Source organism: Microcebus murinus, chromosome 13 (genome assembly GCF_040939455.1).
Source record: "Microcebus murinus isolate Inina chromosome 13, M.murinus_Inina_mat1.0, whole genome shotgun sequence".
In the NCBI taxonomy this organism is placed as follows: domain Eukaryota; kingdom Metazoa; phylum Chordata; class Mammalia; order Primates; family Cheirogaleidae; genus Microcebus; species Microcebus murinus.
This window is the reverse complement of record NC_134116.1, coordinates 27762946-27775525: the sequence shown is the minus strand read 5'-3', so window position 1 is coordinate 27775525 and position 12580 is coordinate 27762946.

Genomic DNA, 12580 nt, shown 5'->3' with positions numbered 1-12580 from the left:
GACAGGAATGTTGAAAGTACATAAAGACCCAAGTTGCTTAACAATAAACTTGGCTTATTGAATAAACTATTCAGCTTATTCATTTTGTTTATTTATATTAGTATGGACTCATGGCTGCATATTTTATTCAATGAGTTAAAATCAGTTAATATTATCCATACTATTTATTTGACCAGTGGGAAAATCCCTTCCCATTGCTTCTTTAACCCTCTCTTACCCTGTTCACTTTCCAACACCCAGCTCTGACAACCATCTCTCATACTCATGGCTCCTCAGTTGAGACATGCTAATATATTTGCCTTCCTTGTTAGCATGCTACTTAGTAGCTTTAGGACTGAGTTGCTAAGAAAATTAAAGGATGGGAAAGTCACAAGGCACAAGGAAGAGAAACAATGTTTTAATTTTTATTATTAAATATGCTATTTTGTCATACTTTGAAAATTAAATATTATTTTATAGGTCATTTAGAGTGTTATGGTCATATACAACATTGAACTCATGGGCCGAGGTATTACCTTCACTGATCTTTTGACCTTTCGGAATAGGGAAGACCAAATTCTTACAATTGTATCCACGATTCATTTGAAACTCAGTCAGGCAGGGCAGGTTACAAAAAAATAAAAAAATAAAAGTTTTCATGTTGTTTTACGAAACAGTGAATGTGTTCTGGGGGTTATGGTGTGTCTGTGTGTGTGTGTGTATGTGTGTTTTCTCCAAAGAGGAGTAATGTGTCACAATTACAAATCTTTTCTTAATTAGATTTATATACAACTAAAATTTGTAGTTAGAAAATACTATTTGTATATCTAAAACCTAAAATATTAACTATATTATATTGCTGCTGTGTTAATAGAACCATTTTTACACGCACATTTTCTAAAAACATCAGAATTATCTTTAAATTCTCTCCCTTTGTTATTTCTGACAAAATTGTGTTGATTTCATATTTGCAGTAGTTTTTTCAGTATCTCTTGTTTGTGTTCATTTACTTTCAATGTTCTCTTTCTGAGCCTTGATTCTCTTCCCTAGTTTGCTGCAATACTGCAAAACTGTCTTCCTACTACAAATTTATGTCTTTATTTTACATGTGCAGCCAAACTAGTTGTCCTCTGCTCCTCATTGCCAGGAGAATAGAGGCAGTTGACGAGTTCTAGAACCTCTTTTCTAACCTACCTTTTCAATTGTTTTTCCCCCACTCTTCTCTTTCAAAATTGGCTACTCTAGCTAAAGTAAAGGTGCATTATTCCTTTTGCAAATCCTTGGATTTCAGGTCTGGGCTTTCATCTTCTATTTTCACCAATTAAATTATCTTCTTTAATATTCCACTAGCTTACTTACTGTCCAACATTTAAAGCTTAGCTCAAATGCAACTACTCTATTAACTGTTATTTGTGTCTCCTGGATAGAGAGACATCAGTCAATTCTTAACCAAATGGCAAGCATTCTTGTCCACTACATGTTCCAAACACTTAGCAGTTAAAAAGTGCCAACACTATTCTAAATGCTTTATAAATGCTCACTAATTTAATTCTCAAAATAACCCTAAGAGATAGTTATTATTGTTAATCTAATTTTAAAGATTAAAAATCTAGTGCAGGCACAGTGGTTCACCACTGTAGTTTTAGTACTTTGGGAAGCCATTGTGGGAGGATCACTTAAGCACAGGAGTTTGAGGTTATAGTGAACTATGGCCATTATGAATCAGGCCATTGCACGTTAGCTTGGATGACAGAGTGAGATCCTGTCCCTTTAAAAAAAAACCCCAAACCAAAAAACCTAATCCATAGAAAAATTTACATAGTTTGACTCCTGAAGTCATTGCAAATTTTATAAATTTTGTGCTATGTGACTGATGTTATTTACATATACTTTTATCACTTTTATAAGGGAAAATCCATATAAGTTATTTCCTTCCACAGGGCTTAGTTCATTGCTTTGCATTTATAAAAAAATTATATACATATTTGCTTAATAAACAAAAGTGTTGGCATTTATTGAGCATATATTATGAAGAAGTAATATTACTATGTAATTTGTATTTATTGGTTTATTTAATACTTCAGAAACCTACAGAAAGGTATATTATAACATTTTAAAGATCAGGAAACAGATGAGAATAAGTCCTAAGTGACCAGCTTTTTCAACTACATACACCACAATGTATAGATTGGAAACATTTGAATATATGATCTTTAAATCCTTGACAGTTTGACAGATTATCTCATTTCAGACTGGCAACAGCCATGTAATTGGAGAATTTTTCCATTTCTAAACAGAAAAACTAAAGTTTAGAGAATTTAGCTAATTTTCCTAACATCACATATCTATAATAAACACATCTTGGACTTTTGCCTATTATTTTCTGGCTCTCAAACTTGAGGGTTTCATTTTACTTCTTTCCACTGCTGCACTTGTTCCACAAAAAAAAAAAAAAAAAAGAAGGGTAGGAATGAAGAAACTGTGCTTTCCCAGGTCCTTCTCAAGTTAACGTTTGGGAAACGAAAACCACAGCACAAACAATGCATTAGCAATCAAGAAAAGCATCTTACCATGTTCATGTGAAAAAATTATAGATTCTACAGAGAGCAAAATGTGAAAATATCCTGCCTCTAGGTACTAGACAGAGGTCAATAACAAACAGACACATGGGAGACTTTCATGAGAAGTTTGAACAAATATTTTCTACGCCACTGAATATCTTAGTGTTTTTAAAGGAGTGAAAATAAATTATATTCAAAATGATAAAGTAGCTATGAAGATGTGATTGATTGGATCATCTAATTTCTCAGAATTTTATCCTTACGAGTCAATTTAATTGGTAAGCAGGGAATATCTCTGTGCTTCCTCAAAAATAGTCATTGGAAAAAGAACAAGCCAACCCAGGCAAATCAATTCAATTGATAAAGAAAAATGAGACAGAAAACTAAACAAGCAATGCAGCAAAACACAATGAACTGTTGTAAGGTTCTAAACTTTATAAACTTTATAGCTATCATAACAAAAAAAACCCCTAAAATTAAGATTATAGCTTAGAAACTCTATGACCATAATATCAACATTTCATGTCTTAACTACAATTTAACATGTCATCAGTAGTAGCTATTTTCAGCATATATTCTAATGAAAGCCAGAGATTCATGACACAATCCCATTAAAAACAAAACGAAACAAAAAAACCAATTCTCATTCACTATACATCTAAATCTCAGTTATGGGGTAAGAACGGCTAGGGTTACTTCTTGGTTGCTGACTGGCATATCTTATTTTATTACACTTCCCTTTATTGTGCTTTGAAGATATTGCATTTTTTTTTCTTTTTTCTTTTTTTACAAATTGAAGGTTTGTGGCAACCCTAATCACTTCCATTGACATATTTTTCCAACAGCATACAGCTCACTTCATGTCTCTGTGTCTTATTATATTAATTCTTACAATCTTTTCAACTTTTCATTGTTATTATATTTGTTATGTTGATCTGTGATCAGTGATCTTTGATGTTACTACTGTAATTGTTTTGGGGCACCATGAACCATGCCCATAAAAGACAGTGCACTTAATAAATGCTGTGTGTGTTCTGACTGCTCTACAAACTGGCCATTTCCCCATCTTCTCTCCCTCTCCTTGGGATTCAATATTCCTTGAGATACAACAATATTGAAATTAGGCCAAATAATAATCATACAATATTCTCTATATGTGCAAGTGAAGGGAAGAGTCACACTTTCTCTTTCTCATTCCCTTTCTCAGTCTAAATCAAAAGCTAGACATGATTAAGCTTATTGAGGAAGGTGTGTGGAAAGTCAAGATAGGCTGTGAGATAAGCCTATTGTACCAGTTAGCCAGGTTGTGAACACAAAGGAAAAGTTCATGAAGAAATTTTGCTTTATTTTATTTTTCTGGAGAAAGGCAGACTATTTATTAAATTGCAAGAAAAAGCAATGAAGATAATTAAATGAAAGGCCACAATTTATCCTCATAAAAACAAAAATTGGCAAATACAGAGAAAGAAGAGTATATGTTAACTACAAGAGAGCTGACCTTCAGAAAAGTTAGAGATTGAACATTTTAACAAGCATTTATAAAATGTCATAATGGCAAGGAGAGAGAGGACCCTGTGCATGGAAGAATAGCCTAATTTCTGCTTCTTTTTTAAAAATTTCAGAATATGATGAAGGTACAAATATTTTGGTTATATAAGTTGTTTTTGTACCATTTGAGTCAATGTTATGAGTGGAAAATTTAAAGTGCTACCCCAGTGAACACAAGAATAATAAGAAAGCTAAACAGCCTTATTGCTGACGTGAAGAAAGTTTGAGTGTTCTGGATAGAAGATAAAATCCGGCCACATTTCTCTAAGCCAAAGTCTAATCCAGAGCAAGGTTCTAACTCTCTTCAATTTTATGAAGGCTAAGAGAAGAGAGGAAGCTGCAGAAGAAAAGTTTGAAGCTAGCAGAGATTGGTTCTTGAAGTTTTATGAAAGAAGCCGCCATCTATAACATAAAAGTAGAAGGTGAAGGAGTAAGTGCTGATGTAAAAGCTGCAAGGTATCCAGAAGATCTAGCTAAAATCATTGATGAAGTAGGCTACACTAAACAACAGATTTTCAATGTAGACAAAATAGCCTTATATTTGGAAATACATCATCTATAACTTTTATAGCAAGAGGGAAGTGAATGGCCTTAAAGCTTCAAAGGACAAGCTGGCTCTCTTGTTCGGGGTAATGTAGTCGGTGACTTTAAGTTGAAAACATTTACCATTCCAGAAATCCTAGGGCCCATAAGAATGATTCTAAATTTATTCTGCCTGTGCTGTGTAAATGGAGGAACAAAGCCAGGATGACAGCATATCTGTTTACACATAGTGTCATGAATATTTTAAATCCACTGCTGAAATCTACTGCTCAGTTAAAAAAAAAACAAAACAAAAAAAACCGATTTGTTTCAAAATATTACTGTTCATTGACAATGCCCCTGGTGGTCACCCAAGAGATCTGATGGAGATGTACAAGAAGATTAATTATATCATTTCTGCTAATACAACATCCATTCTATAATTCATGGATCCAGGAGTTATTTCAACTTTCAATTCTTATTGTTTAAGAAATACATATTGTGAGGCTATAGCTACATTAGATAGTATTTCCTCTGATGAATCTGTAGAAAATAAATGGAAAACCTTCTGGAAAGGATTCACTATTCTAGATGCCATTAAGAACATTTTTGATTCATAAGAAGAGGTTAAAATATTAGTGTTAACAGGATTTTGGAAGAAGTTGATTCCAATCCTCATATACGACATGGAGAGGTTGATGAATTCAGTGGAGAAAGTAACCACAAATATGGTAGAAATAGCACGAGAACTAGAATTAGAAGTGGAGCCTGAAGATGTGACTGAATTGCTGCCATCTCATGGTAAAATGAGAATAGATGAGGAGTTGCTGCTTATGGATAAGCAAAGAAAGTGGTTTCTTGAGATGAAATTTACCTTTGGTGAAGATACCATGAACACTGTTAACAGGTCAACAAAAGAATATTATACCTTCTTAGTTAATAAATTAGTGGCATGGTTTGGGAGGATTGACTCCAATTTTTAAAGAAATTCTAATATGGATAAAATGTCACCAAACAGCATTGCAGGCTACAGAGAAATATTTTGTGAAAGAAAAAGTCAATTGATGTGCTAAATTTCACTGTGCTCTTATTTTAATTAATTGCCACAATCTACCTAACTTCCAGCAATCACCACCTTGATCAATCAGTGGCCATTAATATCAAAGCAAGAGCCTCCACCAGCAAAACGATTATGGCTTGCTGAGGGCTCAGATGATTCTTAACAATTTTAGCAAAAAAGTATATTTTTAAATTATGTATATATTTTAGGCATAATGGTATTATATTCTTAATAGACTACAGTGTAGTCTGAATACAACTTTTACATGCATTGAGAATCTAAAAATTTATGTGACTCTCTTTATTACAATATTCATTTTATTTCAGTGGTCTGGAACTGAACCCACAATATCTCTGAGGCATATCTGTATATTTTATTTCCAATGGAAAAAGACTGACATTAATATCTTTTCTGCCAAGATAACTTTAAAAAATAAAATCTCTGTTAATGTTTGTTTGGGAAAGGAAGCCCCCCCCCCACCTTGAACAACCTAATCCCAAATCTAACCTAGGTACTTCTAGCAAAACTATACATAATTTTCCTCCAGGAGAAATTGCAAGAGTAAAGGATCTGACCATTTAATAATTCTAATAAACATAAACTCCTTCCATATATACTTCCTCAATTTATACTCTAAACCATTGTAGAACAGTATCCATTTTCAGTCCTTTAACAGTATTTAATAGGATATAAATACATTTTCTTAAATTTGAAGAATTATCAAGTTAACAATTATATTTTGATATTGTTTAAATTCTAATCCCCATATTGTAGATAAAAATAAATATTTAAAAAATATTTGTATTAAATTATATTTCTTCTTAAAGCAGTTGTCTGTTTATATATCAATTTACTTTTCTTTGGATTATTTATCTTTTTAATTATTTTGTAAGCTATCTTTATAATTTCTAGATATTTCTAATTTAAATTTACATGAATTATTTTCTGTGAATTTTAAAATTTTATAAAATAATAATTATATTCTGTGCAAGATGTGATGGTTTTTAATTTTTCACTCAAATGTTTATGCTCCATTAGTTATTTTTGCAGTCATATTGTTATGTTTAGTAAAGTGATCAGTATATCTTCTTGAAACCATAACATCATATAGTACTTCCTATAGAATATTTATTTAGCATGTTTTTTAATAAAAATAAGCCATTGATACCACAATAAGCAGTGGTTTTTCAAAAGGTTGTATAATTTTTCAAGAGTATTATAGAGGAATGTCTTTTACTAAACAATTGTTATATTTAATTAATTCTATGATCTAATGGTTTTCAGTTCCTGGAATTAACTTAACTCCCTAGTTTTTCCAATTCATTTGTGTAAATTTTGTAAAATCTATTTTCAAAGTAGATTTTTAGTATAAAGTATTAGTCTTTACATTTTTCAGTAGATGATATTTAAATGTCCATATAAAAAATGCTCAACATCACTGATCATCAGGGAAATGCACATTAAAAGCACAATGAATTACCACTTTTTCCCAGTCAGAATGGCTATTATTACAAAGTAACAAAACAAAACAAAACAATAGATATTGGTGTGGATACAGTGAAAAGGGAGCCATTATACACTGTTGGTGGGAATGTAAATTAGTATAATATTTATTTACTTTTATAAAAGTAAACCTACTGTTCAATCCAGCTAACCTACTACTGGGTATCTACCCAAAGGGAAAAAACAATGTCATTGTATAAAATGACACATGCACAGTTTATTGCAGCACAATTAACAATTGCAAAGATATGGAATCAAAGTATACACCAATTGACAAGTGGATAAAGAAGATGTGGTAAATATATATACATATACACATACATACACACACACACACACACACACACACATGAAATACTATTCTGCCATAAAAAGGACAAAATGATGTCTTTTGCAGCAACTTGCATGGAACTGGAGGCCATTATCCTGAGTGAAGTAATTTAAGAATGGAAAACAATGGGAGCTAAGCTATGGGTACACAGGGGCATACAGAGTAATGTAATAAACATTGGAGACTCAAAAGGGGAGAACATGGGAAGATGAAGAATGAAAAATTACCTATTGGGCACAATGTACCCTGTTTGGGTAACAGGTACATTAAAAGCTGCGACTTCACCACTATACAATTTATCCATGTAACCATAACCAACTTGTTTATGAATGCTACTAATTTGTATACATTGATTTTTTACACTGAGACTTTGCTGAATTGGTGTAATCTTTGGGATTTTCCAGATATAAGATCATATTGTCAGCAAAAATCGATAGCTTGACCGCCTCTTCCCACACTAATAGCCAAGCTGAGAGTCAAATCAAAGACTCAATACCATTCACAATAGCTACAAAGAAAATAAAATACCTAGGAATTTACTTAACCTGGGAGGTTAAAGATCTCAGCAAAAAGAACTACAAAACACTGAGATAAGAAATTGAAAATCATCCCAACAAATTGAAAAACATGTCATGTTCATGGATTGATAGAATAAATATTGTTAAAACGTCCATATTACCCTAAGTGATTTACAAATTCAATGCAACCCCTAACAAAATACCAATGTCATATTTCACACATCTAGAAAAAATGATTCTATGTGTCATTTGGAACCAGAGAAGAGTCTGAATAGTGAAAGCAATCATAAGCAAAAGAAAAAAATCTGGTGGCATAACATTACAAGACTTAAAACTGTACTACAAATCTATGATAACCAAAACAGCATGGTATTGGCACAAATATAGAGACATAGACCAATGGAAGAGAACAGAAAACTCAGATATGAAACCATCTACATATGGCCTACTGATCTTTAACAAAGTAGAAAGCAATCTACACTGGGAAAAAGAATCCCTTTTCAATAAATGGAGCTGGGAAAATTGGATAGCGAAATGCAGCAGAATGAAACAAGATCCATATTTCTCACCACTCACAAAAGATAATTCAAGATGGATAAATGACTTAAAGGTAAGGCATGAAACCATAAGAATTCTCGAAGAAAATGTTTGAAAAACTCTTCTAGATATCGACCTAGGCAAATAATTTATGAACAAGACCCCCAAAGCAAACACAGCAACAACAAAAATAAATAAGTGAGACTTCTTTAAATTAAAAAGCTTCTGCATAGCTGAAGAAATAATCAACAGAGCAAATAGACAACGTACAGAATGAGAGAAAATATTTGCAATTTATACATCTGATAAAGGACTAATAACCGGAATATACAAAGAATTCAAGCAAATCAGCAAGAAAAAAATCAAACAACTCCATCAAAAAGTGGGTAAAAGATATGAACAGAAGCTTCTCAAAAGAAGATAGACAGGCCGGGCGCGGTGGCTCATGCCTGTAATCCTAGCTCTCTGGGAGGCTGAGGTGGGCGGATTGCTCGAGGTCGGGAGTTCAAAACCAGCCTGAGCAAGAGCGAGACCCCGTCTCTACTATAAATAGAAATAAACTAATTGGCCAACTAATATATATAGAAAAAATTAGCCGGGTATGGTGGCTCATGCCTGTAGTCCCAGCTACTTGGGAGGCTGAGACAGAAGGATCACTTGAGCCCAGGAGTTTGAGGTTGCTGTGAGCTAGGCTGATGCCACGGCACTCACTCTAGCCTAGGCAACAAAGTGAGACTCTGTCTCAGAAAAAAAAAAAAAAGAAGATAGACAAATGATCAAAAAGCATATGAAAAAATGCTCAACGTCACTAATCATCAGGGAAATGAAAATTAAAAGCACAATGAAAAATCATCATACCACAGTTAGGATGGCTCTTTTAAAAAAGACCAAAAATAACAGACGTTGGCATAGATGTAGAGATAAAGGAATGCTTATACACTATTGGTGGGACTGCAAATTAGTATCACCTCTATGGAAAGTAGTACAGAGATTCCTCAAAGAACTAAAAGTAGACTTACCATTAGATCCAGCAATCCTACTACTGGGTATTTATCCAGAGGAAAATAAGTCATTTGTTCAAAATGACATCTACACTTGAATGATTGTTGCAGCACAATTTGCAATTGCAAAGATGTAGAATCAATCCAAGTGTCCATCAATTCATGAGTGGATTAACAAAATGTGGTTAAGTGTGTACCATGCAATGCTACCCATAAAGAAGGATGATTTAATGCCTTCTGCAACAATTTGGATGGTACTGGAGACCATTACCCTAAGTGATTGTATCTGTAGGATATAAAAACAAACACCACATTTACTCACTATTAAATTGGAACTAACTGATGAGAACACATATGCATAGAGGGAAGTAAAACTTAATGGAAATAAAGCAGGGAGTGAGGGAGGAGGGGATGGGGAAAAAACCTACATACTAGGTACAATGAACACTATCTGGGTGACAGGCACACTTATAACTGTGCCTCAAGTATTATAAAAGTGATCCATGTAACCAAAAATACTCCATACCTCCATAATACTTGGAAATAAAACAAGCCAACCATAAACTACTTGTAACTCTAAATCTATTAAAATTAAAAAAATAAAATACTTTATAATATGAAAATAAAGCTTCTTTCTAAATAACTTTCAGAATCTAGTAATTTTTTTACTCCAAGTGTTAGAGTGAAAGTTCCATTAAAACATGTACATGAAGCATTGAACTAATGGTTTTAGGATACATTTAATACTTTCACATGAATCAATTATTTCATTAAGAATTATAAAATGGGTAATTTCTAATTTTCATATGCATTTATTAAGGTGCTTTCTTATACGTACATGCATGTATTATCCTCAACTGCGTGGTTATCTCATATATAGTTAATTTAAGAAAGCTAGGATGAATGATTTTTTTTTAATTTAAAATTTTTAGAGTAGCTAGTTAGTTAGCCAGAAAACCCCAGTAAATCTCTACTATTTAATATAAGTTAGTTGTTTTTCAAAGCATCTTTATGTACTCCTGCATTTTTACATATTCAAAATACTTTAATGCCCATCGTTCTTATTTTTTGTTCACAATATTGTATCTTAAGAAAGTGAGAGATCATTCCATTTATTTTCTGTAACCTATTGATAAATTACTTGTGGTTTAGAGGAGTTTCGATGGAATATCACTCAATTAATTATAAGAAATGACAGTGATCTAGCACCGCTTATATTTTCCTGGATTGAGCTTGAGCCCATTATCCAAAGTCAGGTGACACAAGATCGGAAGAATGGGCCCCATATGTACTCACCATCAAAGTGGTACTGACTGATCACTATGGTGTTCAAATGGTGGTGATGTTCACCAGGGATTAGGGGGTTGGAGGGGTAGACTCATAACTGAGCATTGTGGAAGGGGAAGGGCATAACTCTAACCCTTGCTAGGGAGAGGCAAAGATATAAAATGTAATCAAAATAATTGTACTCTCATATTTTCCTGAAATAAAAAAAATTACTTGTGGTTTTATCATTTTCTTTTCTGGGGGCATGCACACACAAATGACCTAGGAGCAACATGTGTATTTCCTGAACCAAACCTACATTTTATCACTTCTAGAAAGAGTTCCCATTTCTTTTTATAGAATTGAGATTTAGAAATCAAATTTTGGCCAGTGGGGGATGGGAAGGACCCTTTTACTAGACAGATATAGAAAAAGTGTTTTAGAAAGAAAATTAATCATAAGCTCATAGTTGTATTTCCAATTCAAACATAAGTGTGCAACATTTTTTCATGTTAATAGGACTACCAGGTAAATTATTTTAGTTGACACCAGTTTGTTCCAAATTTTAGAAAATTATGAGGAAGGCAATAACCAAAAGACAAAAAAAAAAAAAAATTGGGTATATAGTCCATTGATTACTGTGGCCCCAGATTTAATTTATTTTTTAACTATGAGAAATCTTAACTATTAATAATTGAGAAGTGTTGATTCTAGATATTTTTTTAATATACCATGTCAACTGTAGGTATTTATTAGATCAAACCCAGCTTTGCTCTTAATACTAAGGGAATATTAAAAACAAATTTTCAAAATATCCTCAGCCAGTATTTGTTTACAATATCAAAAGATAAAAATACATTCTTTAGTAATATATCCCAAATTATGCCATTTTAATATATAATTCTTATACTCCTCAATCTTTTTTAAGCTACTGAATCCTCTATTGAGATAAAATTTTACATGAAAGCCCAGGGTGCACATAAAGGAAAGCTGAACTACTATGGTTGGGAGGTTTTAGGTAAAATCCTGTTTCAATAAAGGTACTTAGAGTTCATGACACACAAGGAATCATGGTATCAAAATAGTTTAAATTGAAAAATTAAATAAAATATAAATTTTTGGTTTTGAATAGGATTGACTGAAAACTAATGTGATTATTTCACTTTCTAACTCTGCAAATCAAGGGGGAAAAAATTGTTTAATCTACAGTGGTATTGCTTCCTTAGGTGTAAATTGAGAATCTCAGAGAAGAATTTTGTTGTGAAAATACAATTATGGTTTTGAAAGTATTTTGATATTGTATGCTATATATAAATGCACATTGTAATTGTTTATATACTAAATTTTATTTTCCAATAACTACATATGCTATTTTTATCCTAATTTTCCAATTCAGAATCCTCCCATCCTTAAAAACTTTTATAGGATTATCATATATTCTCAGTTCCCACGTGAATATGAAACAATTGTGAATATCTGGCTCTTTCAATTTTTAGGCGAAAACATGAGGAAATGTTGCTAAAGAAAGATGTTCACTCTTCCAAATAAATCATTCTATGTGAGTTATTGTGTATCAGATGCAACACTCTACCGATTGATATTTTAGGGCCTAGGATATCTCATACATTTCTATAAACTCAACATCTCTACAATCTTGTGCAACAGACAGCACATGCATAAGATATTAAGAAAAACCTGATCCAGTAGTTAATTTTATCCTCATACAAAGTGAAGAAAGATATTGTAGTAAGGTG